The following is a 27,068-nucleotide window of genomic DNA, read 5'->3' as shown; positions in this document are numbered from 1 at the left end:
ACATGGCAGGTGTTTATTAAATGCATATTGATTAACATATGAAATTGTTCGGTTCTAGCAGGAAAAGAATTTTCAACGGTGTGTCCATTCACACTTTTGGTCAGCCCTTTCACATTTTTAATATTTCTGAAATTTTCATGATACTCTCTTACAAATATTTGTTTTTAATACCCGGATACAGAAGAGCAAATGTAAAGTACAGAAAAAGAGTAGAAATCCTCATGATACACTAGCAAGGCACTAATACCTACGATGTAACTAAATTCATCAGATTTAAATGCAAAAATATTTTATCTTACATTCTGCAAAATGCAGTAAAATCCTAAATACCATGTTGACACAGATTGAAAATCACCTGGTTCATTACATGATAGTTATTTAGAAAGCCAGTTTTTCTTAAAGAGGCTGAAAAACCTCTTTGTACACCATATATAAGACCAAATTATTTTTATGACAGTTAACAGAATTGATTAAATTAAGTTCCAAGCCAGGCCCCCTAAGATACAGAACTCACACTCAAAAAATGTTTTCCTGGGCATTTTTTGAGCCACGCAGTACGCTAAAAGCACTGGCGTCAGAAAGATGAAATGATGAACTCTTCCCTAGGAGTTCACTGTTTGGGCTGGAGACATACAGAGCTACACAACTGCAGAAAAATGTAGTAGGTACTCTAGGAAACAAAGAAGTGGAAATACTGGATACAGAAGGCTTCAGTGAGACATCTTCCAAGATGCTATCTGACCTGGGCTTGGAAGGGGAGGCTCAAAAATCAGCTGAGAGAGACCACAATGGGTCCACAGAGGCAGACTGCAGAATATTTAGGAAACAAAGTTTCTTCAGATGTCTAGAATTTATAACAAGTAATGGGTCATTCTAAGTCAGGCTGGGGCCAAAAAAAAAGTGCAAGGCAAGAATTTCTAAAGGAAGGAGACATGAAATGCTAAAGAATACAGACAGTCTGTGCCAGGCTCTATTATACTTCATCATGCAGACAAGGTGAAGCTGGGATTTTTTAAGTGATTGGGAAATTTTTTTAACCATAAAAATAAGATACTCAGAAATAGAGAAGCTTAAATGTCAAAAAGAGTAGGGGAAAAAAATCATCCATAGCCCCACCCTAAAAACAGACGCTGCTTAGACTCTCAGTAATGTTTTTGAAACACAGAACTATGACTCTACTTACTGTACATAAGGATTTCAGACTTGGTTCATGTACTGTTCACAGTCACATAAGATTTATTCATGAATTTGTGAGACTCCATCAATACTGTGCCTGTACACTCACACTGCACTGCATAGGAACAGTACTGGGATGCAGGGATCAGGCAACCAGATCTATTAAAAACAAAATCATTTGAAGTTAAGGACAGCTGAATTCTCCCCTAAAATAATAGTGCCCATCATATGATGGTAAATCAGGCATTCTGCCTCAGAAACATGATTGGTGATTTATTCCATCTCTACTCATTTCTTTGCAAGGGATCTGAAATGCTAAACTAATTATCACAGCGGCTGGTGCTTTTTTATCAGAGGGTTTTTTGACAGATTGCAAAGGACAAAATTTTACCTAGCATGAAAGAAAAGGCCAGAATTAAAAATGACTTCCCTGAAGGGTACAATTCCTTTTGTCTTTTATTTACAGATTGAAAAAAGAAATCCTTCAATGTATGCGCGTTACAAATCATATTCTCTTCACTGTAAGCCATGGTTACAGAAACATCTCAGATTCTTCTGCCTGCAAGAAGGCACCACAGTAACCCTGCTCTACACTATATATCTTTATGACTCAAATTCTGTAAGAAAAAAATATAAAAAATCCAAATTAGATTAGTAAAAGGGGAAAAAAGGCTGTGAAGGATAGAAGGTAGTTTGGGAAAATTTTGATGACAGATGCTTTCATTTCTCTTTACTGGGAACTGAAACCAAATCATAGGCCAGTACCTGGCTCAGAGCCCTAACTTTCCAACAAGACTGTAAAAACTCTGAGACAGGACACCTGCTCTGAGCTTACCACAGAACTGCTTTGTGCAGAATTACCATTGGAAAACACATTAACTTTATGCCCCAAAGGAAGAATGCCTTTCTTAAAAGGTTTTGTTCAAGCCTACTTCCCTAAGATATATGAATGGTGGGGTATTCTTTTGCCTAATACTGGGAAAGCCCATGAACTTATTAAGACTCTAAGGGCTGCTAACTACACATGAATATTCCAAAGTAGTACACTTTATTAATTAGACTCAGTCCATCCACCTTATTCAACATTCCAAAATGTTAGAGGACCATCTGTTCAAGAGTTCACCAACTGAGAAAATTATGAAAACTCATTCAGCCCAAGACGTGATCCTGAATTTGATGAACTGAAACTTCTTTGATTTGTATACTTGATGATGCCTGTGATGCCATTCATTACTTCAGATGTTCCTTTGACTCATGTTTTATTACTGAGGCCACTGTAAATATATCCATAAGGACCACAATCCCTGTGTCAGAGAAAGTTTTGCTCAACCACTTTTTGTCCTAGATTAACATAGAGTCAACAGTTACTGAACGTATTCTTCATACTACAGGATCGACTCATAGTGCTCCTACTTAATAGAGGGAAGGGTGTATTTATTTTATTAAGGGGCATATCCTTCAAAGAAGCTGCACTTTATATATAAATAGCGGGAAAGTGACAAACATACCTGGGCAAGGATTAAATGACAGACTTGGGCATCATCATTTATTTACCACTAATATAGCATCTGTCATCAAAAGTTTCAATAAATCTTGACAAATGTTCTCGACCCAACCTAGGATATAATTACCCCAAAGTGTTCCAAATCACTTCTGAATTTCACACTGAACAAAATAGCCATTCAGGTTTGGGGGCTCATTGCTAAGTCTTTTCTTCCCCTTGCCTCACACATCACTAAGTTTCTTTTTTTATCTTCTAACACCCAACCCTTCCTTTCTCTCCGACATCTGACACTTGCTTGTCCAGGTCTTCTATGCTGCACCTACAACCATCCCTTCACTCATCTCACTGTCTCTAGGCTGCACAGCAGGGGTCTCCAACTTCCAGGATCTAATGCCTGATGATCTGAGGTGTAGCTGATGTAATAATAACAGAAATGAAGGGCACAATAAATGGCATGGGCTTAAATGATCCCCAAACCATCCCCTACAACCAGTCCATGGAAAAACTGTCTCCCATGAAACAGGTTCCTGGGGACTGTTTCTAAATTCTGTTAGAAAAGTCAAGGTCCTCCATGTCTTGACCCAAATCTGTCTCTTTCTAGACTTTGTACACACACCCTCTTACCTAGACCAAATGACTTGATCCAGTGATCTCTGACTAGATCAACATGCCCAGATCACTTCTATTAACTCACCTCACCTTGGCTCAAGAGCACCCTGCAACATGCAGTCCAACCGCCCCTTCCACCCCCACCATCCCCCTGGTGCCTGCCACATGCCCAACCGCACGACAGATGTTTGACATGTTTCTAATCCTCACCTCAGTCCTACAAGTTATGGCTCATCTATCATGATGAGTATCAAAGAAATCAAAGACTCTGACAAATTCACAAACTGGTGACAGATGAGCTCAAGCTCGGGTCTTAGTCCATAGCCTGTGTTCTTTCTAAAACCTCAGGCTTCCTGGAATACCATCCCCAACTCTCTCCTTACCAAAACCTTGAGGTTCCTTCAGAGTCTGATTCAATTTAACCTCTTTTATCCAAAGGTGTTTCTCATCACCTCCAGTCTAGTAAACAGTGCTTACTCAGAACCTCTGCTGCTCTTACTGTCTGAGTCTCTCTGGTTGCAGTAAATTCTTTACTGCCTCTTATTATTAATTGCCTTATTTTCCCCCTTTTTCATAGTCCCACAGCCCCATGTTGCCTCTTGAACACAGAAGGCACTCAACTGTCCTATAACTGAGTGGTTCTCCACTTTGGCAGCATGTCCTATGGGTAAAATTCCATACCAGCAGGATAGTTTCAGTAACCGAATAAAAAATTCAATATGATGTCACAAACTAAGAAGATCAGCAGACAGGGCTAATCTGATGGCTTAAAAATGTTATCAAAGACCCAAGCTCTTTCCATTTTTTCATTATACCATCTTCAGAGCATCTGCAAGTTCTCTCAGAGAGGCAAATGAGCTACTGTGGTTTTAAGAACCACATATAGATAATTTCCAGCTAAAGACAAGTACACTGCTCTTCTTTCACATTTTGTTAGGAAGGAAACTATTTTCTAGAAACTCCTCAGCAGATTTCCCTTAGGACAGGACTTTGGATAGGACTGAGTCTTATGTCCCTGAGCTAGCTGCAAGGGAGTCTGTGGAAGCAGTACCTAACATTTTTAGCCTCTACTGTGCTGGCTCCACCAGCCAGGGAGAAAGGAAAGAAGAGGAGTATTTGGATAGACAACCAACACTGTTAGAGAAATATCAATACAATGATAAGCTCTGTATAATGAAACCCCTTCACAGTTCAAATAGACGAATTATCTTAAGAAAGTTCTGCTAATCAGGTTATAACAAGCAATCCTGTTACAACAGGGTGTTGTTTGTACACTAGGAGAGATAAGAACTGGAATCTCCCAGTCCTTTAGCCAATAGGTTGTAAATACACTCCTTTTCCTCAGATCCTTAAATATCACAATCTCTTTCGCCTTCATGACCATCACAAGGAAGGAAAGACAAGCAGGGAAAAAAAAAAAAAATCAGTCCTTTTGAGCTTCCATACATTTCTCCAAACACACTAAAACATTAAAAAACACTTTTGAGAGATTTAAAGAACAGAAATGGAAATGAAAGTATTTCCAAGTCTCTGCCTCCTTGTCTTATTCTTTGCTTCTCCTAACAGGACAGTCTGCCTTGTATCACCACCATTACCACTGCCCCCACCATTATCTGTTTCTAATTCTGGAATCGGCTTAGACATCCACTAATAGAGAACCACTTAAAAACCAGTACAATGAAGAACAATGCAGTCGCCAAAACAGAGGTGGATCTGAATGGGCTACTATGGGAAGCTGTCCAAGCTAAACTGTTAAGGGAGAAAGATACAGAGCTACATCTATAGTACATCTATAGTACACACTCAAGCTCTATATACTTGAGCTTTAAAAGACGGGCGGTGGTGGGATTCATATAAATGTGATACAAGTGTACTTTATTGGTAGAGAAATTTCTAGAAGCATGTCTTAGGAATTGTGGATGGTAATTACTTCTGGGGAAATGGCCGAGAAAAAGCAAGGGAGTAGTTAACACAAACCTTGGGATAGCATCACCTCCTAGGTGAGGAGATTTGTGATACAGCGATATGAAATCAGGGAGAAGGTCAGAGGGTTAAGTCTGAATTTTTGCCCTGGGTTTTAGGTACAGGGGTGTCTCATATTACTTTTTAAAATGGCATATCTCTGTGTGCAATATTTTACAATTTACAAATATTTAAAAATAAGAACTATAGAACAAGAAGTGTTAGTCACTCAGTCGTGTCCGACTCTTTGTGACCCCATGGATTGTAGCCCACCAGACTCCTCTGTCCATGGGATTCTCCAGACAAGAATACTGGAGTGGGTTGCCATTTCCTTCTCCATAGAACAAATTACACAGTTTAAAAAAAAAAAGAAAGAAAAAAACCCCAGGAGTGTATGTTTAAGGCTTCCCAGGTGAGGCTAGTGGTAAAGAATCCGCCTGCCAATGCAGGAGACATAAGAGACACAGGTTCCATCCCGGGTCAGAAAGACCCCCCTGGAGGAGGGCATGGCCATTCACTCTAGTATTCTTGCCTGGAGAATCCCATGGACAGAGGAGCCTGGTGAGCTACAGTCCATGGGGTCACACAGAGTCAGACACGATTGAAGTGACTTAGCATGCACTCACCCTTGAATAGGTACCTTGAATATGTTTATGCTATGTGATGAATAACAACCTCTTTTAATCCTATCATTTTACCTCTGAATCTACACTTAACTATTTGGGTATTATCTTAAAATCTAAATTTGAGGCCCTACTTAAATTGTGACCTGGATTTAAAGGCCCTCAGGAGACCCCCTTCAACAGGGCCTGAGTTAATCTCCCTGGGGCATTATCCTCGGTGGCTCACATCCAGGAATTTGAAGGATAAAGTCCCATATGTCCCCCAGGCTACAAGTGGCTGCAAACAACTCAACTGTGTACTTTGGGCAATCCAACTGGACTCCTCAGTGGCTGGAGGAGGGGAACAGAGAGGAGGAAGAGCCTGGGGCAGAGTGGGCCAGCCAGGCTTACAAGGGCTTCTCCTCAAGAGCCCATCCACCAGCAGCGACAGGCAAGAAGAGACCCACTGCTACACCCCTTTTGAACAGCCTCGCACAGACAGCAGCTCCAGCTGTTTCACAAGCTGTGCTCTAGCAGTTCTGGGGGGCCATTTCCCCCTTTCATTCCAATGGAAACCCTGCGTGTCAATCTCTGTCAACCACTGTGCTCACAATGCTATGAGACTATTAAGATGCTCTGTTGTTAGAATAGCTAGCCCCCCAGTTTTGTTTTTTTAGTAACAGAAATTTAATTTTCAAGATTCAAAGGATCAAACAATGACCGCAAACTTCTCCAACTCTCCATACCCCTCACTCCCCAACCAAAGCTGTTTTAGCTTTTAAAGATTGGGGGTCATTACCAACAGTAAGACCACAGTTGGGAACTTCCCTATGGCCCAGTGGCTAAGACTCTGCGCTCCCAATGCAGAGGGCCCAGGTTCGATCTCTGTTCACGGAACTAGATTCCATGGGCTGCGACTCGAGTTTACAAATCACAACTAAAAGATCCTTCATGCTGCAGCAAAGACCCGGCACAGCCAAGTAAATAAAAGACTAATTTTGTGACATTCCAGGCAAATGCCTGATTCAGAGCTAACTGGGGGAAAATGACTGAATTAATAAATGTGTTCAACATGTCAATGTCCAAGAAATGAAAGAAAGTTTGTATTTATTGCAGCAATACCCCCACAGTTTTCTAGGACATAGATGCAAGAGCACAGCCACAAACTGAACACAGACTTCCCATGAGATTCAGCAGCTCTCAGAAGCAGAGCACAGGTGAAATGGAACTGTCCCTGCTCTCCACCCACCGCCGTGGGGTGGCGAAGGACGGCCAGAACAGCCCTGGTGCTTCAGGCCACAGCGCTTCCCCTCCGCTGCTTCCTCCCCCAACCATAGGCCACACCACACACCCTCAGCAGTCACTTTCCTGCGGTCTCAAGTTTCAAGGGGCGATGTCCACTTGTCAACAGACCGAATGTTAAAAGACAAAGTCAGACGCCAACTCAGTAAGCTCAGACCCAGGAACACTTTCAAAATGACAGGGAAGGAGCAGGACTGGCTCTTTTCCAGCCAGTAGCCGGCACACTCATGCCTAGATGTTTGTTCACCTCCTAAATCACACACACATTGGGTTTACATTTTTAAAGGACCAAGCGGTAAAGAGTTCGGTGGTTCATTAGGAGTTGCTGCAGTTTAAGGATGTAGAAATCCACTGAGAAATTACAAAAGGTGCAGGGCAAGCAAAAAAAAAAAACAAAAACAAAACAACCATTAAAAGCCCCCAAACAACTTGTATCTCTCTTTCAAGCACCTCACAGGATACAAATCACCACACAGCTCTACCATCCATACTGACACAGCCTGGCTGAAACAGGAGCACATGGAAGAGACTTACCAAACACCACACCACACATCAGGGAGCAGAGACCTGGATCGGCGACCAGCTCACCCTCCTGCTCGAGAGGCATCTGAGCCTGGAAGGCAGGCAGGCTGGATACTGCAACAGCTCCTACTGTATGACTCACCCTGGACTTTGGAGATACTGCTCACATATCTCTGGGTATTCCCATGTTTGCCTCAGAGAAACTCCACGCCCTGTACCGTAACCACTACTACTGCCAGCCGTAATACACTGTATTCAGCCTACTGCTGACAAATGGGCTCTTTGTGCTGCCAGGAGAAAAGATACAATTCCGTATTTTCAGAGAGAGGCAGACTAGAACAGAGTCCTGTTATCACACCACTCTGGGGGTGCGAGAGGAATTTAGGGGGATGTTCGGACTGGCACTCCCGGTTTACAGACTAGGAAACGGGCTCAATTCAACCAACTTCAGTTGGGCAGAGCCAACACACACCAGCGATCTGAACACAGGAAACCCCGACAAGAACGGAGGCAGGGTGAGCAGCAAGTGGTCAGAGCGCGGAGGGAAGGGCAGTGAGTGGAGTCGGGAGAACCTTCCTTCTGTTGCTTCATTCATGGGACAGATGCTCGCTGGTGCCTTCGCGTGTCAGGCGCAGCGAGGCGTGCTGGAGCTGCAGAGGGGGCACCCCCACCCCTGGGCTAGAGGCAAGGCAAACAATGACAGTTGCTGATGAGCCATGGGAGGTTGTACATGGTGCTATAAGGTAGCATACGGGAGGGGCAGCCAAGTGGGAGACAGGAGGACCAGGGCAGGAGAGGTGACAAGGCTGGCACAAGGCAGGAAGAAAGAGATTTGTCAGTAAAAGGGTGCTTCAGGTGGTGCGTTCTGAATCAGCCAGCCAGACAGCCCGTGAGGATGTGAAGGGTACCACGCGCAGCAAAGGTGGCAGGAGAAGAACTGGGTCAGCAGAGAGGGATCAGACGTTGAAGATTCCAGTTAAATCATGCTAAGGTGTTTGGATTTCATCTGAGAGGACAGGTAGCTGCAGTTAAAGGGATGAGGGTAATCAGCTCCCTGTTTCAGACAAGTCATTCTGAAAAAGATGAGAAAATGCATCCCAGTGGCAGGGACTGGAGCCCGCAGTAGTGACCCAAGGCAAGAGCTGGTAGTGGCGGGATGAAGTGGTGGTGGTGGGGAGAACAGAACAGTGTCTGGGGAATACACAGGAGGCAGCATCAAAAGGACGTGATACCCATCGGATGTGGGAGTGAACGGGGGAGTCAAGGGAAACCCCACTTGTTTCTTTCTGGTGGGCGACACATCATTCATGAGATAAGCAACTGAGGACAGGCAGGAGGAAGAAGAGATCTGCAGGGAATTCAGCATCAGACAAAATGAACTTGAGGTGCCTGCGAACATTTCAGCACAGGCACACAGAGGGATGCTCAAAGAGACAGGGGTTGAAGACAGAGAACTGGAGCCTGTGGGTGACACTGCCTTGGGGCAGCTCACTCAATCAGAGGATGTGCCTGGATTTAGGGTCAGGTAGACCTGGTCAAAACCCCACTCTGCCACTTAGTAGCTGACCCCCAGCAAATAAATTAGTTCTTCTGAGGCTGTAGTTTCATCTGAGGAAATTCCTCCTAGAATGTAGTGATAGCAGCAAAGAATCTGATGTCAGGTCAGATACAAACATTAAATATTTCTCTCTTGCCCTTCTTTAATCATGAATGGCTTTTTGTAATAATAAGTTGAGTACTAACCTCTGCCACAGATTACAAGTTGCCCCGTTGTCAGTCACTTGTCTTCGAATCCTTTTGACCTTCCTTGTATGAAGAGATTCTCAAATGTCTGAACTGCTAGCTCAGGCCAGAATCAGTCTAAGAGACCAAGGGTTTCCTGCCCTTGACATTAAATAACTAATGCAAAGATCTCAAAATGGTTATGTGGTTTAGGTGGTACTGATTTAATTCTGTCTTGGGGGCATGATGGGGTGGGGGGAGAAAAGACCACTGGCTGTTTGCAAAAGACAGAAAACTGTGTGGGTCTAATAAAGCCTCGTGAAAATAACAGGACTTTTTTTTTTTTTTTTCGGAAAACTATACTGTAATATTTAAGAGGAAGAGTGTCTCCTGAAGTGAGTATTTACATAGCCTCTATCCTCTGGATCAGTTCAAATAAATGTCTTAAATGTTAAATAATTAACTCCAGCAAATGGGTCTTATCTTAAACCTAACCTTAAGTTAATAGTATACTCCGTATGTAAGAAATACATAGTTTCTTTGTAAGGTTCACTTTGCTTTTTCTATTTATAACTCTCAAAATGGACATTTAAAAACTACAGTAAAATTGAAAACTCACATTTGAGTGCTAAGGCATACAGAATTCAATTTTACATAGCCAAGCCTGTTCATTTTTCTCCTGGTTTTGCCTTCAAATCTGGGTGCTAATTTGTTTTACCCATTTTTTATTGGCTGTCTTCCTAGCCTGAAAACCTAGCCTTGGTCCCTGGATATTTTATTGTATTTCCAACTTACTTGCTACAGTCTTACTTGACCCTGTTTCCTGGTCCCTCCCTAGCTTCAAATATTCCCATTCTTTCATCCACAGCCTAGCTTAACATACCTATTTCATGTTCTCTGTCTCAAAATATCGCCGAAAAATTCACAAAAGTTTCTAATATAAATTTGTTTTACAACCGCCTCAAAGCTCTCTTGTTGCTCGGCTTATTTAGTTAGTCTGATTAAAGACAGCTGCTGCTACTGCTAAGTCACTTCAGTCGTGTCCGACTCTGTGCGACCCCATAGACAGCAGCCCACCAGGCTCCACCGTCCCTGGGATTCTCCAGGCAAGAACACTGGAGTGGGTTGCCACTTCCTTCTCCAACGCATGAAAATGAAAAGTGAAAGGGAAGTTGCTCAGTCGTGTCCGACTCTTAGCGACCCAATGGACTGCAGCCTACGAGGCTCCTCCATCCATGGGACTTTCTAGGCAAGAGTACTGGAGTAGGGTGCCATTGCCTTCTCCAGATTAAAGACAGAGAACGATCTAATTCAGAGCTATGGTCTTGGCCACAGGTGGTCCAGCTCAAGCATGACCAGTTTCAGAGAGCACTTTGGTCCCTCTGTGCTGAAGGAGAACACGCATCCTCTCCCCAGTGTGCCTAACCCTAACCCAAGGTTCTCAGAGACTGTCTGGATGGCTCCCTTTAAGCTCACACAACACACCTGGCCAACCCACGTTAGCCAATATCTAAGATTCTGACTCCTCAGTGACTTACAGATCCCCTCAAAGATACCCCCTAGTTCTCCCCTGCCTTGAATGGACTTGAATTTCCCACACTTGAATAAACTCAACTAATTTTCTATGTGTAAGACACTGTCCTATCTTGCTGCCACCAGGAGACACAACGAAGTCAGGGAGACAAAGGTAGATAGCGTCAGCCGGGATGGGATCTGCCACTAATCCAGCACACCCCCATGCCGCCCAGCTCCAGACCTGTGTTAAGGAGAAGCACATACATCTGACTGAGAGACTGTGTGCTCAAGTCGTGTCTGACTCTTTATGATCCCATGGACTGTAGCCCGTTAGGCTCCTCTCTCCATGGGATTCTCCAGGCAAGAATACTGGAATGGGCTGCCATTTCCTTCTCCAGGGGAAAAGCCTATGGGATGTAATTCTTTCCATTTAAACGTTTCTTTGGGGCTTCCCTGGTGGCTCAGTGGTAAAGAATCTGCTTGCCAATCTGGGAGGAGCCCACATGCTGCAGAGCAACTAAGCCCATGTGCCCCAACTGTTGAGCTCTACAGCCCGGGAGCCACACTGCTGAGCCCAAAGGCGGAAGCTCGTGGGCCCTAAACTCTGTGCTCAACAAGAGAGGTCACCGCAATGAAAAGCCTATGCACCGCAACTAGAGTAGCCCCTGCTCACCACAGCTAAAGAAAAGCTCGCACAGCAATGAAGACCGAGTACAGCCAAAATAAATACATAAATAAAATAAATAATTTTCAAAATACTTTGAAACACACACACCTAACTACTACACGGTGATTCACATTAGAGGTGTTTGAAGAGCATCCCATCCCCATCACACTTCACCCAAACTGCCCTGTGGCATCCACTAACGGAGCAGGTCAGATCCAAGAAACACTTTACCATAATCTGGAGCACGACTTTTCTCATCACCACATTCTGCTCCAGGGCTGCCTGAATTTCTTCTGAACCCTGACTTTCACCCAGTTCTGGGACCTTGTGTGACCCAAAGCTTTCTCCTTTTAAGTTCAGGATTAGCTACTTGCTTTGCTAAGCCATTCTATATACTTCGTCTCCCTCTAAAAACCTAAGATATCTTTTTAATTCTTCTCTTTCTCATGAAAGATCTCATTTAATTCCTTCAAGCAGAGACTCTGGAGACTCAGGGTTTGAGTAAACAAGGAGAGTTAGCTGCTTACTTGCTGCATCAGAACCAACTGGGGCAGGAAAGCCTTTTGAAAAGAAAAGATTTTCCTGGTAAACAGGCACAACCCTCTAGAAGGACATTTTGTTCCCATTGATCCTTATTTAAAAGACATATGTCCTTTGACCCAACGATTTTGCTTTTAAAAATTGATCCATATATGGTTAGAGAAAAAAAGATGTACAAAAATACTCAGTACAGTATTAACAAGTCAAAAGAAACATGGAAAAAAGCACTCTAGAAGGAACTTAAATTGTATTATCAATAGGAGACTAGTTAATTAAATGACAGATATGGAGGTTGTGAGCAGAGAACTTTTCTGTAAAGATACACAGGAGACGTAATAGCACATATCTCTGGGGATAAAGATAAGACATTGGAAAGAGACTCCATTTTCTAGCACCTGCCTTTTAGTGCTATGGATTTTTTTCCCTATGAACTTGCATTTTTTTAAGTGTGGACTGTAAACAGGAAAGCAAAGTGTACCTTCATAATTTTCACTTACGTGGATGATCTACAAGACACTTCATTTAACAATGTTATTCAATCTTTGTAAACAGGAAATAGAACGAGGAACAAATAGAAACTCTACATATTAAAATGTGTTTGTTCCAGCAGGTAGTGATCTCATCATTACACATTAGAAACCCTTGTCTCAGAGTCTGAGAAGATCAGGTTTCTTTTCTCTAAAGTACCTGCTGAATGTGCTATAGACGCTTCTACAATCTAGGTGGCTCAATTTAACCATCTCCCTTGTGCTAATAAATGTGTTCTGACACTTAAACTTAGTTTTATTCTAGAAATTGAGGGAAGATTGGGAGGAGCCCACAACTTTTGTCAAAACCTCGAAAAAGGAAAAAACCCTTCAACTTAAAAAAAAAGACTGATGCTCAAGCTCCATATAAGACTTACTGAATCTTTGGGTCTGGTAGTCCAATTCCTGTATCTTTTAACCAGCTCTCCAGGTAATTTCTACATGGCTGGTCCTACCTCATGCACAGCAGAAATAACCGTGTTTAGCAAACTCTATGTCTTATCTGAACAAAAGCACACACCATAGAGTAGAAAATTCTATAAACAAAGGTGTTCACTACTGCACTACTCTGAGATTTTAAAATTATTATTTTTTTGAAACACTGATACAGAGTTTGGGGCTGACGCTGGCTGCAAGCAGAACCACTGGGCACTACCATCAAAGCTTCTGGCTCATTTACTTTCTCAGATTGTGGCTGCAATCACCTGACCACACAGCCTCCTTTTTCCTACCCACTCCCACACTAATCTTATGTCCGAATATAGTCTGACAACTACTGAGCTCATCTGGTATTTCCTGAACATCTGACTATAAGATCACCTGTGTGTGCTGTGCTTAGTCACTCAGTCGTGTCTGACTCTTTGTGAACTTATGGACTATATCCCACCAGGCTCTGTCCATGGGACCTGAGGCCCCTACTATCCTTGTCCCACGCCAGACCTAGTGAATCAGAATCTCTAATAGAGTTTCTGGGTGTTAAACCAGTGACCCAGGTTACTCTAATAAACAGAGAAGTCTGGAAAACACCAATTCAGGTCACACTCGTTTTAAGATGAGGAAGTCAAGATCTAAGTTGTTAAATAAGTTTTCCAAGGACTTACCAGCTGATCACTGACAGCTGGGACACCCGAAACCTGGTGAGGTAATTCTCGCCTCTTACACCTTTATTACTTATTATTCTGTTTACCATGAGTATCTGTGAAGTTTCTGATTCACCATGATGAGGCCCCAAGTAAGTGACTAATGAATCTGAAGGCAGAGGGCACATCATGACATGCCACTCGTTTAAACAATAACATCGCTGTAAGGCTGTCCAACATCTAGCTACCTGCACCTAAAGTTCTTTCACTTTCAGTATCAGGATGAGGGTGTGCGTGCATGCATGCGTGTGTGTGCATACGCTCAGTCATGTCCAACTCTGCGACCTTGTGGACTGTAGCCTACCAGGCTCCTCTGTCCATGGGATTTTCCAGGCAAGGATCCTGGAGTGGGTTGCCATTTCCTCCTCGAGGGGATCTTCCTGACCCAGGGATCGAACCTACGTCTCTTCCATCTCCTGCACTGGCAGGCAGGTTCTTTACCACTACCACCACCTGGGAATTCCATCAGGATGAGGAGGCACATAAAATAGAACATGTAATGGAAAAAGACATACAGTTCCACACATTTATAACTAGGTGGGGAAGATTCGAAGTCCTCCGATCTCACTATCTCTTGCTCAGATGTTAGAACCTTTACCCAAAGGAGTCTAATAACCACACACTTTCATTACAGCAACAGCCCGCACCTTGCTGTTGGGAGGCAGAAGAGGACAGCTCCCACCGAGATTCCACAACCTTTCCCTGCAACCAGTATCTCTTAACCCATCGATGAGAAAAACCGATGGGAGACAAAACCCTCAGCTTGGAAAGCACACAGCAAGCTTTAATTCGGGGAGGGTTCCGTGGAGTTATAATTGCCTCTAATTGGCCCTCCCACACAGTCTCACAATTTACAGCTGTAATCGGTTCCACAAAGAACGTGTTAAATTTCTTTTCTACCTTTGAAATCAGAATCGTTTCTGGTTAGGTTCTTACAACATTATAGTTTTCTTTTCTTTTACAGAAAAGGATGAATGAGTGAATAAAAAGCAAAGATGCAGACAGACCTTTTGGAAATGAGCACTGAACCCTCCGACTTAATGATAACCCAAAGGGATTCAAATTTGTAACAGAGACTGATGCCAATTCGGGAAACCTTTCCGTTCCAGGGCACATGATCCAAAAAAACACATTCATGTGGTCAGACGTTTTCCATACTCTGATTTTTATCTTTCTTGGCATGCTCCACTCTCCTTTAATAAAGTCACAACCCGTTGTTGCCATGGAACCCAATCAGACTTGGAGCCTGTTACTATGACTTCCCTGCAGGTCTAAAAAAAGACCGAGTGACCAAAAAGAACAGCCCTTTCTTTAAAAAAAATAATAATAATTTATAAGGCAAAAAGACTCCAAAAAGGACCCAACCCTTTTATATCCACTGAAGTTTAAGCTCTCGTGCTGGCTAATTTAAACGCTGGAGCCAAAGCTGGCCAATGTTTTATAAAAATTTGTCAGCTGAGACATTCCCAAAAGATGGTTTTATAAATAAGTACCTGGCAAAGAGGATAAAAATGTTCTTAGGATTCTTCCTTTTTTTTTTCCCCTTCCAGGCAGTCTTTCTGAATTCTGAGTAGCTGTTTAGCAAACATGTGTCAATCAGCAGCTACCAAATTGCAATATTCATTTCCACCAATACTTAATTTTTGCCAAGAGCTCAAGATCTCTCTGTAAAGAAAAGATAAGCTAAACAGTACAATCCACCCTGGGTTCTCTCATATCTGGAGCTGGACCAAAGCTGTAGAAAAAAATACCTGAGACAGACAGCAGAGCTACTTACAGAGCTACTGAAGGAAAGAGAATGAACACGTGTTGAGTGCCTACCATGAGCTGTGCACTTTGAGGTCATCGCGAGAACCCAGCAACAGATGCACTTCCCTATCTCTGTTTTGCAGCTAAGAGACCAAGACTCAGAGAGCTTAAAACAGCTTGCTCCAAGCTGCCATGCTAGAACGGTGTCTGGCGCCCAAAGCCAAAGCTATTCATTTGTTCAGCCAACATGTATTTCTGGCCTCACAGGTGCTTTTGCATTTTGTTATGTTTCTTTTTCCTTACAATAGAGGACAATAGAGTCTGAAGCTTCTAAAGCCTGTCTGTAAAGAGGGCATGGCATCTATCTTTACTGGCACAAGGGGCCAGTTCTGGCTGTCCCCGCTTATCACAACCACCACATCTGAACAGCAGCAGCCTACTCCTGGGAGAATCATGAGTAGATGCCCTGGCCTCTTACCTGAGTTGACAGGGGGCCAGACATCCACTACATCCCTCAAAAGGCTGCCCTCTGAGAAGGCCTTCCAACCCTGAACCCTGCAGAATAGAGAGGACCAGGAAGCTCTTGGTACCTGTTTTTTGTGCAATTTCAGTGGCGAAGTAAAAGCCAAGTCAGGAAAACTCAATGACAGTTATTCTATTCAACCCTGGTTGTGGATATCCAGCTTCAAGAAATGACTGGTGAGGAGGAATGTGGTAAAGCATAGAAGTTACTTTCAAAGTTATACTATTACTCATACCAGCCTTTCGGCTAAAGATACTTTGTCTGTTTCCCTGTATAACGAAATACAACTGCTTTTATTAAAATAAATTTCAAAAACCCAAACAAAACCACAGTGAGATAGCACTTCACACCTAGTAGGACGATCACAATCAAAAGGCATAAAATAACAAGTGTTAGCAGAGACAGGGAGAATCAGAACCTTCATAACCTGCTGGTGGGAGCAAAAAAATGGTGCAACTGCTGAAGAAAATACTCTAGCAGTTCCTCAAAAGGTTAAATATAGAATTACCAGGGGCTTCTCCAGTGGTCCAGTGGCTAGGACTCCAAAGCAGAGAGCCAAGTTTCGACCCCTGATCAGGGAATTAGATTCCACATGCCACAACTAAGCCCTGGCGCAGCCAAATAAATAAATATTTTTAAAGAGAATTAGCATATAACCCAGCAATTCTACTCTTAGGTATATATCCAAGAGGAACAAAACTTACACCGACACAAAAACTCATACACAAATGTGTATAGCAGTTTTAATTATAACAGCCCCCAGATGGAAAGTCCCAAATGTCCATCAACTGATGAATGGATGATAAAATGTTGTACATCCATGCAATGAACCACTATTTGGCAAAAGAAATTAGGTACTGACGTTACACCATGGAAGAACCCTGACAACATCATGCTGATTGAAAGAAATCAGAGATAAAGACCGCATGACAGAAACTCCACCCATTTACAGAAAATGTCCAAAATAGGGCAAATCCAGAGACAAAAAAGTAAATTAGTGGTTGCCTTGGCCTCGAGTTTGGGAAGGGAGGAAATGGAGAATGACTGCTAATGGATATGGAGCTTCCTTTCGTTCTGGAATTGATTGTTGTGGTGGTGTCACAACTCTGTGCGTATACAAAAATCATTAAACTGTACACTTACAAACGGATGAATAGTACGTGAATTACATCTCAATAAAGCTGTTTTCTTTTCTTTTTTTTTTTTTTAAGGAAAAACCAACACAACTCTTTTTCGGTTTTTTGTTGTCCTATTAGATGAAAATAACCCAACTGACAAGACCACCTGACCTGGGACATGTGACTTTGTCTCTGGGGTCTCTGTGTTTTTAAGGAAACAAGGCTCAAGCCTGAACCTGACATCCTCTTCTGCTGCCCTATGAACAAAGGAATCTTGTGACTTTTTATTTGAGGGGAAAAACCATGTGGATGAACCTCTCAGCCAGTGTTCAAACAGGGGAGTCAGACCCCATCTGTCGGCCAGGCCAGGCTCTATCCCATTCTTGCTGACTCTCTAAGTTCCCTCCTTCGGTTCTTCCCTTCACCCCAGCCGTGAGCCTTAACTGGTTCCTGAACACCTGCCATGCACAAGGTTTGATGCCAGGTGGTTTTCATCACCACTAGTTCTCAATCCACAGTCTAGAGGTATGCTCCACTCTACAGGTGCGTAACAGGCTCAGGATGATTATGCAAGGTGATGAGGGGTGCATGGCCGCACGCTGGCAGAGATGAGATTGGAACTTGAAACCAAACTCATTTCTACACCTGAGTTTTTCAAACTGGGTCCACAGGCATATTCTGGGGTTCCCTGATTTTGCTACAAACAATTTAAAAGAATGTGTTTATTTAGACAGTGAAAAATATTAAAATTTGGAGGAGCATACAACCATCTGCTAAACAAGTTAACTGGAAACTCTGGGGTTTTAAGGCTTTTTCCACTTCTGCTCATATGAGGCCAGGTATCTGTACTTCTTTAGTTGTCACGGTGAACAGGAAATGTGTCAGCTAACTGTCTTGGGGTGCTGGGGCTGCCATAACAAGGGACCACAAAATGAGTGGCTTAAAACAACAGAAATGTATCATCTCGCAGCACTGGAGGCCTGAAATCTGAGTGTTGGCAAGGCCATGCTCCTTCTGAAGGTGTTGGGGAAGGGCCTCTCCAGGCCTCTCTCCCAGCTTCTGGGCACCTGAGGCATTCCTTGACTTGTAATTTCATCCAGTAATCCTGTCTTCACATCATCCTTCCTCTGTGCGTGTCTGTCTCCCAATCCCCCATTTTATAAGAACACCAGTCACCGTGGATTAGGGCCCACCCTGATGACTTCCCTTCAACATGTGTGGATGAAGAATGTCACCTGCTGTATTGGTGAACAAAGGATGTAATGGTCATTAAGCCATCAGTCACTGCAGCCACCTTCAACTGTGCACCCTGGATACTGGCCCCAGATGATTAAGGTGCTTATCAAGGGAATGATTTCAGTGAGCCCAGACTCCCGAAGCTTCCCGGAAGCCTGGCACGCAGCAGGTGCTCAATACACATGTGATGAATTAGGCTGAAAGCAGAATCATTACAAGCGTGACTCTTACCTGTGCCGCTTCTGCAAGGAAGTTGGCCTGACATCTCCCATATAAGATGCTGCTGAGCTGGTGAAAAGGGACAGGGAGGAGACACTGGGTGGGAGGGGGTTGGAAGAAGCCCTTCAGGGGCTACAGGGAGCTCATTCTTCAATCAGTGCTGTGCCAAGATGCCTGAGTGACTCCTCTTCCCCAGCATGTGTTGAGATGTAGGTACCACCCAGCTGGATGCGCTGCATATCAGGGCTGCTGTCCATCAAAGCTCTCAATCTCAAGGTGTGGTCCTGGGGGAAGGGAACACCTCAGACCACAAAGATTGGAAAGTAAAGGGTAGCCTACTTTTCTGCCTTCTCCCAAAGTGCTAATCAATGGAAAACTCTGCCTGGCCACTCAAGGAGGCCGTTATTCTCCCAAGTTAACCCCCATCTTTTCTCCCAAGGACTCTGGAACCCCAGGTCCAGGAAACTCACCAGAGCTCCTGAAAGAAAGCCACAAGGGTTCAATCCTCCAGGAATTCTCACAGCAAAGGTGGACTCTGAACTTGCCTACAGAGTGACTGGCAGGAGTGAGATATTCTAAGCATCTCAGAGTCTGCTGAATCTAGAGAGCGATGGATGGTGAAGACCCAAGCACAAAAAGACCGCTCAGGGTCAGACAGCAAATGCATTCAAGAGAAGGGAGAGGGAATACTCTTCACCAGGGAGGAGCCTGTGAAAGGATGCATAACGTCTCCCAAACTCCAAATTCAACCTCAGCTAATCCTTTGTATAAGTCCTGGCCATGGGGATTTGACTGGGGTGGGAGTAGGATTGGAAATGGGGGTGACACATTATAATAATGGGAAAATCGTTAAGTACTGACTTCATAAAATTCTAAGGCACTTAAAGGGTGCCTTTCATCTCGGAAATTCTACAAAGGAACCAAAATCATTGCAAGACTATTTTCAAAAAGCAAACAAAACCTCACTGAGAGATGGTACTATAATTTCTTGAGTTTGCGTCAGTCTGTTTTCTGTAGTTAGAAAAAAGGTGCCGGGTTTGGGTTACGAAGGCAGTGTTCCACTATAAAAACCTGCTGGTTGCTATGACAATGAACATCTCTGTTCCTCCCTTTTCTGTAGCATCCTTCTTACATCTGAATCAAATCAAAGGACCTATCTGTGATGGCCAGGGTTTAGTATTTCCTTTGCAGGAGGATATAAAAATGCATATACACACATACACTCATACACAAAATACACCATCAAAGGGCTAACCAGGGCCTTCCCTAGGGGCTCAGTGGTAAAGAATCCTCCTGCCAGTACAGGGGACACAGGTTTGATCCCTGGTCCAGGAATATCCCACAGGACGGAGGAAAACTAGGCCCATGTGCCACAACTACTGAGCCTGTGTTCTAGAGCCCACGAGCCTTAACTACGGAGCCCAAGCACCACAACTAGGGAAGCCCACATGCCTGCAGCTTGTGCTCTGCAACAAGAGAAACTACTGCACTGAGGAACTTGAGCACCACAGCTACAGAGCAGTCCCTGCTCACCGCGAAGAGAAGCCTGCGTGCAGCAACGAAGGGCTGGCACAGCCATACATATAAATAAAAAAAATGGGGGGCTAATCAGAGGTGAACCAAAAGCTCAAAAATGGGTACTACTTTTTGTCCTCCCTGTCCTCTCCCTACAAACATCTATCAGGAAATACCTGGGCAGGAGAGTATGAATATGAAGGAAGGTAAGCTAGAAAGCCTTAGCAGTAGACACTTCATCCCGCCTAGAGCATCTCAGGGTAGACTCTCGGTCAATTCTTTTCAGAAAGGCCCACATGAGGCCAGGGCTCCCTGGAGCACTGCCATTTTCTATCTGCAAAACTGCTGACCTGAGCTCCTCCAAGGCAGTGCCCACGTCTGACTGGCCATAGGGGCCAGCACAGCACCAGGTAGGTACACAAAGCAGCACTCAGGACGATGAGGGGGCCTCTGGAATAACGCAGCCACTCCTTACATTTTCAACCAAGATCTCAAGTTAGAACCCATCCTGCTTCAACTTGTGCCTGCCTGAGAAGCAAGCCAGGGAATTCTAGATCCATGCTCTCGGGTGTACAGCTTGGGACCTGCAGTGCAGCGTGGCTATTGGTTTCCATCACTGTGGTCCTGAGTCTTGACCACTGACGCTTCCCCAGACCTGGGGCAAAACAAAGAGTAAATGAGAAAGTTACAGCACTAATGTGGTTTATTGTCTCCTTTCCAGGACTAAGGCTGCTCGTCACTTAGCTAGATTTAATTGCAAAACATGTTTGTTTTAGAAAAGCTATGAAAATACCAAAAAGCCAGTGGAAGAGAAATAGAGCTCCCACTGTTCTACTTGTCCAGAGGTTGTGTGTGTGCATGCTTAGTTGCTCTGCTGCTAAGTCGCTTCAGTCGTGTCCGATTCTGTGCGATCCCATAGACAGCACCCCACCAGGCTCCTCTGTCCCTGGGATTCTCCAGGCAAGAACACTGGAGTGGGTTGCCATTTCCTTCTCCAATGCATGAAAGTGAAAAGTGAAAGTGACGTTGCTCAGTCATGTCTGACTCTTAGTGACCCCATGGACTGCAGCCTACCAGGCTCCTCCGTCCATGGGATTCTCCAGGCAAGAGTACTGGAGTGGGGTGCCATTGCTTAGTTGCTCAGTCGTGTCCAACTCAGGTTCCTCTGTGCACGGAGATTCTCCAGGCAAGAATACTGCTATGGGTTGCCATGCCCTCCTCCAGGGGATCTTTCCAACCTAGGGATCGAACCCAGGTCTCCCGCACTGTGGGGGATTCTTCACTGTCTGAGCCACCAAGGTAGCCCAAGAATACTAGAGTGAGTAGCCATTCCCTTCTCCAGGGGATCTTCTGACTCAGGGACAGAACCGGGGTCTCCTGCATTGCAGGCAGATTCTTTACCATCTTAGCCACCAGGCTGCCAGGGTCTATATTTGAATTTCTGTGTCACTACAATTCCAGGGATTGTGGCCGTTCTCCCCATTGGTTAGAGGCAAAGGCTCGGGAAAGCTGACCAATACGGATTCAAGTTCGAGCCTTTCCACTTTTTACTGGTATAATCATGCGAGTCATTTTCCCCTGTTTGAGCCTCAGTTCTTCATGCATAAAATGAGGATAACTGCACTTATTTGCTTTCAGGCAAAATTAAAATGCATACAAACTCTAAACAAATACTATTCAACATACACATGGAATCTAACATCACTATGAACATTTTCTATGACAAATATTAAAATACGGCTTTAAAAAATCACTCCTATAAGTACAATTATTTGACAAAGTTACTTAAAAATAGATGGTAAACTTAAAGATACTCTTTTTCCTCTGCCCCAGGAATGTCACTTCAAAGAATCTTTCCTAGAGAAACCCTCCCACGAGTATACAGACCTTCTCAGAATCAGCCTGCCTGCCCAACATTAGCAGAGTGGCTACACACACACTCTGGTTTATTCATATACTGAAATAATGTACATCAGTATAAATGGGAATGAAGCTGGATAAATTTATAAACATCATGTTGGGAAAAAATAGCCAGTTACAAAAGAGGTGCCATTTATATAAATATTTAATACAACAAACAGTATTATAAATTGCTGATGGATTCTTTTTTTGTTTGGTTGGTTTTAATTTTCCAGAAGGAGAACTGGGCCTCTGACAGTCCTTACGGATCCTCCCCGTGTGTAAAACCATTAAAAGAATGAAACACAACAAATTCAGGTTACGGAGACCTCTGAGAAGGTAGAAAGGGAGAAGATGTCAAGGTACTGTGTCTGGAACCACTTATTTCTTAAAAAAAAAAAAAAAAAAAATCTGGTACAAGCATGGCAAAATATTAACATCTGTTAAATCTACGTGGTAGGTCTATGAGTGCCACACTTTAAACAAATGTCTTTTCCATATCTGAAGTATTTAGTAACCAAAAATAAATTTACTATTTATCCAGAACTATTTGGTTAATGATTTGATATGGGTTTTCCTCATGTGCAGAACATTCTCCCCTCCGTGAATTTGGTTTAATTTTAAAAAATGGTGTAAGTTGCTGTTTCTGATGGGCCATTTCGTTACCTTATCATTTTGGAATCTGATGTCACTGCATTTACTTCCATAGGACATTAACTGCAACCTTAAATTAAAATCAACAACCACAGTAGGCTTAAGAAAATTAAAATCCACTGAGAGTTTAATAAGCTAGCTGCCCTAGAAAAACATCCAGCCTCATTTTAACTTACTGTTTAAATAAACTAAGGAACAATTATCCAGTGGTAAAGAACCCACTTGCCAACGCTGGAGATGTAAGAGATGTGGGTTCAATCCCTGGGTCAGGAAGATCCCCTGGAAGAGGGCGCAGCAACCACTCTGGTATTCTTGCCTGGAGAATCCCATGGACAGAGGAGCCTGGAGAGCTACATACAGTCCATAGGATCACAAAGAGTGGGACACGACTGAAACAACTTAGCACAGACCAGCACAGGGAACTAGCTCCCACACGCCGCCACTAAGAGTTTGCATGTCACAACTAAAGACCCTGCATGCTGCACCTGAGACCCAGGGCAGCCAAAAGGGGGGGAATCATGTACCAACTAAGCAACTGTGATTTCTGAAATGTCCAAAGTATCAGAAAACATAAAGTAATCTTTGTGTACAGATTTAATCTCTCTCTCAACTGTATACGTATTATTCTTAGTAAACAAATCAGCTCTCGTTAACATCACCCCAAATGTGCAACAAATAATTTTTAAAAATGAAGGCTGAGAAGGCATCAACATTAATTTAAAGGAAACCACATAAATATATGACTATTTCATTCTTCTTTTATTTGCCCAAAGAAAAGTTTCAAAAAATGTCTGTTGAAATGGTAGGCTCAGCAAAACCAGAGATGAGGGACTCTATAATCCTCATCTTCGCCAACAAGCAGGACCTCCCCGATGCCATGAAACCCCACGAGATCCAGGAGAAACTGGGCCTGACCCAGATTCGGGACAGGAACTGGTATGTGCAGCCCTCCTGTGCCACCTCGGGGGACGGACTCTATGAGGGGCTCACACGGTCAACCTCTAACTACAAATCCTAATGAGCATTCTTCACCCATCCCCCAGAAAGGAGAGAAATCAAAAACCCATTCATAGGATTATCGCCACCATCACCTCTTTCAATTGCCACTTTCTCTTCTTTTGAATTTGAACTCTGGAGTTACAGTTCTGCGGTTTGGGGGAGGGAGTTAGGGATTTTCTTTCTTTTCTTTTTTTGCTTTGCGTTAGGATGCTCTGATCTGACTTTTTGACATGAACACAAAGTGCTAGATGCTCTTGTTGACTTCCAGCAAATGGGATGGGGGAAATATAGCAGTTCTTGGTAAATTCCTTTATAATAATGGTTTGATTTTTTTATCTCGAGAGAATCTTCTTTTCCAATGTATGCTTTTTTCCTTTTTGCCCAGTTTCCTTATCACTTGCTGTAGATGGCTTATTTTGCATTCATGCAGACTATGTTGCAAGTCTGTTTCATCTAGTAAACTGAAAATTATTGCTTAATCAAACTGCCATTTGTCTTTTATATTTAAGGCCTTTTCCCCCGCCTTATGAGTTCTGACTTTAACTTAGTAAATTCAAATGTGACCTTTTATATCTAAAACCAGTATAGTAAACTTAGCCCACGTGGCAAATAATGAGTAATATCCTTGTAATATGTTCCAGTTCCACATCAGTATGTTAAACAGGTAATGTAAGAAGTTCTTTGAAATTTCAGCTATTAAGTTCTGAAACATACATCATGCATGAGTAAGGATAAAACTCAAGTTCCCCATTGCAAAGCTAACTTACACTGCATAAAACTATGAAAATATAACCTGTCAAGGACACAGATTTTTTTTCACTGCAAAGTTAGCAACTTTGCTGTGTTTTCCCTCTTTGTTAACTTTTAAAACATACTCTTCCAGAAAATGGAGCAATAATGGTGTATAACATACACAGATGAAATATTTGTAGATATTTTAAGTGACTTTTGGGCAAAACTGGAATATATCCTTTTACCATGTTTCAAATATCTAAGACCAGTAGACTTTACATTACTGGAATGGTTATTTTGTTCATTAATAAATCATTTAACAATTCAAATTATATGCACCTTTTACCTAGTTGAAAAAAAAAATCTGTTTCCACATTATAGCAACCTGAAGATGTCTTTTTTTTTTTTTTTAGTAAATGAGTGATCCATATCTCCATTAATTAGAACACGGAAAAGATGTTTTATAAAAAGTATTCTGTTGGATTAACTCATGCAAATAGATATCCTGTTGGTTCAAAAATACACTATCTCCTTTAAGGAAGGAAATGTGATGAATGAATGATGTGTAGACTTGAGGAATGACAAAGGGGTAGTAGGATGTAGAAGAAGAACCTACAGATGACAATGAATGTAAACTTATTTTTCTTCAAGTGTAAGCAATGTGCTTGCTGGTGATACCCAGATCTTAACAAGATTACTTGCTTAGCTGGTTAGGACCAGTAACTAGATTATTGAGACCACTATGATAATACTTTGAACCAAATGTTAATGCTTGATACAGAATAGTGTAGCAGCACCTGGTTCTTATATAGCCTTAAGGATTAATTGTAGAGATCCTCAAGGAATTAAAACTTAGGGAATTTCAGAAATGCAGACTGCAAATGCAGTTTACAGGAAAAGGTGAAGTGGGTTTTGTTTATGAGGGTGTCTGAAAACGAAAATTGAACGGGATATCATGGTATATGATTGGGCAGTATTGGTCCTCCATGCTTTGGCCATGTTGTATAATGGAGCTTTTACCAAAGATGTATGAGAAATACAAGGCTGTAGAAAATTAACTCTTCGAAGTAAAACTCTTGACAAACGTTTTACTTACAGCAGACGAGAAAAGGTGCTATGTTGTAGGCTCCTAATGGTGCAGAGGGATTTTTGAATTCAAAATGCAACTAAAGTATCAAGTTCTCAGTTTCACTTTAGTAGAAGTATCTCTGGAAATGAAGCTGACACACACCTAAGAACATTTTCGTTGCTTTTAAAATTCCCAAAGCTCCATCATACATTTAATTACTAGTGTGTTAAATTACATATAAGGTACATAAACATGGGTTATACAAACGTCAATGTTACAGTAACATCCTGAAGCGACAAGCACAAAGGTCTAAATGCCTAAACTGGAGGAAACTTGAAACCCTCTTGTTAATTCTTAAATGTAGTATTTCTAACTTGTGACCAGACAGATTGGTAGGCAGCCATTTTTGTGTCTTAAAATAACTGGGGGCATAGTTAAAATTTTATACATCAAGTGATTGCTAAGGAATGTTGCAGGTGAGATGTAGTTATTTTCAGTTTATTTGAAATGTCTTAAGGTGGGGGGAGGAGGGGAAGCAAATATCTGAAATTTGGAAAACCCTAAATCTTTTGATAAGAAATTGTAATTTTCACTTATGTTATCTTTAAGGATATAAAAGGTTGATAAATTGGTGTAAATTGAGCCATAACCATTGGTGATCATGGGGACTGGTAATTAAGGCTGCAGAAAAAAATTACAATCTAAGAATTTAAGAAATAAGATCCTGAAGATTTTGTTTAATTGCATCAATTTCTGTATTTTATGTGCATTTAAAAACTGCAGTAAGTTGAATGGGTTAATCTTGTCTAATATAAGTAAATGAGTTTGTAGACTGTGATCTCCCCAAACTAAAAAGTACAGTACTTGGAATTGTGTTCTTTATGGTTGTAGTGTTGGTAAAGCACTAATATGCAGAAAATAAAGGAATTACACAGTGAAAAATAAATAAATAGACAGCATAAAGCTGAAGAGCTCTTCTTTTAATTCTTTCTTTATAAATAGAGCCTAATTTGAGCCCTGAGTACTTAAAATCATTTTAAATTGCCAAAGTGCTAGTTAAGTTTCTCAACAGAATTTAATGCACTCCCACCTACCCAAACAGTAGGAGCATGTCTGGGTACTAAAACAGACAAAGATTTGGTATAAATAAGAGCCCTCACGGCTCCCATGGTGGTAAGAGTACATGAATGAGCCGCTTGAATGAAAGGAGACTATCACTGTAATTTTGGTGCCCACATATCCAACAGATGATGCCAAATCAGCGAGTACCTCTAAATTGCTCAGCGCATGAGGTAAACTTTGGCTGGCTCTATAAAAGAAATATCACTTGATAATTTGCTTAAGTCAGGAGGTTTCGACAAGCACAGCGGCCTTTCCCAAATGAAAACACGTTAATAAAAGCATACTCGTTTCACTATTATAATACACTCATGGGTCAGCCTATGAAATGTTAAGTGTTAATTTCTGGGTACAAGAAACAGTTTCAACTTCCCTCTGTGTCAGACACACACACACTGTAACCCATGTGAACCTCTCAGTAATTAACTTCGGTGCATATAACCACCACT

At 42.5% G+C, this 27,068-nt stretch overlaps 1 protein-coding gene across 14 annotated transcripts in view; it reads right to left on the bottom strand.

The window, feature by feature from the left end:
• Positions 1–27,068, bottom strand: part of TMCC3 (transmembrane and coiled-coil domain family 3) — a 288,551-nt gene that overhangs the window by 30,132 nt on the left and 231,351 nt on the right. The window contains exon 2 of one of the 14 annotated variants that reach the window (XM_010858023.1): positions 18,645–18,916. The exons of 11 other annotated variants lie outside the window; for them this stretch is intronic. The gene's annotated coding sequence lies outside the window, so the exon portion shown is untranslated. Of the gene's footprint in view, positions 1–7,689; positions 10,469–18,644; positions 19,969–27,068 lie in introns of those variants that run through there. 2 more of the 14 variants (XM_010858013.1, XM_010858015.1) reach the window with 2 other exon arrangements.

Source organism: Bison bison, unplaced genomic scaffold, assembly GCF_000754665.1.
Source record: "Bison bison bison isolate TAMUID 2011002044 unplaced genomic scaffold, Bison_UMD1.0 scf7180017864383, whole genome shotgun sequence".
NCBI classification, from domain to species: Eukaryota; Metazoa; Chordata; class Mammalia; order Artiodactyla; family Bovidae; genus Bison; species Bison bison.
This window is presented reverse-complemented; position numbering and strand designations above follow the sequence as displayed.